This window comes from Crocodylus porosus, unplaced genomic scaffold, assembly GCF_001723895.1.
Source record: "Crocodylus porosus isolate Cpor-Errol unplaced genomic scaffold, CroPor_comp1, whole genome shotgun sequence".
Lineage (NCBI taxonomy): Eukaryota > Metazoa > Chordata > Crocodylia > Crocodylidae > Crocodylus > Crocodylus porosus.
In genome coordinates, this window is record NW_017728918.1 from 107,495,472 (window position 1) to 107,496,539 (window position 1,068).

The window sequence follows — 1,068 nt, forward strand, 5'->3', positions numbered from 1 at the left end:
TTGCTAGAACCGGCGTCCCGTTTATAGGCCATGTTTTTTTAAATATAATTTTAAAGGGGCTAAGCCTTAATTTTTTCTTGGGGAGGGCACGGATATGAAGCAAAGTAAGGGGCAAAGTATAGAGCTATTGCAGAGAGGCCTTCTGGTAGATTTTTGATCGATGACGCTTGAGGGTCTGATTTGTACGAGTATTGGGGATCTGGGAGCTCCCCCACTGATGGAATGAGGGCATGCATATGGGTGTTCAGGTCTCGGCGTCCTCAGGGTGGCAGCATTTTTAGTTTTTTTGTTTGTTTGGGCGTTACCCCTGGCTATGTCTTGATTTTTTTTTTGATGCGTTTTATAGTGTATTACTGCTACTGCCGAGGGAAGTTGAATAGCTTTTAGGAGTCGGAGAATTTGGGGTTTATATTTTATTGGGGAGCTTTGGACTGTTAGCAGTCCCCTTTGTTTTTATAGGCTAGCATGGGCATGCAGTACTTTTAAAAGCATATTTAGAGTCAGGATAGATGTTGACCCGTTTTCCTTTTGACAGTTTTAGTGTTCGGGTTAGAGCCATCAGTTCAGCAAGTTGAGCAGATGTTTTGGCGGGCAAACTCTTGGCCTTAATAACATTATAAAGGGTTATAATAGCATAACTTGCTTTTTTTTGCTTTTTTACAATAATGCTGTTGCTATTAGTGTACTACTTACAGTTAGCATTTAGAAGTGGCTGATTTTGTAGGTTTGTACGGCTGGAGTACTGTGCATTTATGATGTTTAAACAATTATGCTTTTGTTTTTTTGTTTTAGAGAAGAGAGTAGTCGGGTTAAGGGAGGGGCAGGGCTGCAGAGTCACTTTAGGGTTTTTTAATAACTTAGTTTGGTATCGAGCCACTTGAGCTTGGGTGAGCCAGAGATTTTCTTTTGCGTCTAGCAGAGCCTGGACTATATGAGGGGTATATACTTGCACGCCTTTTTTTAGCGTTAATTTTTTAGTTTTTTTAAGTACTAGGGCAGTTGTCGCAACTGCTCGTCAACACGCTGGCTATCCCTTGGTAACTGGATTAAGTTGTTTAGAGAAATAAG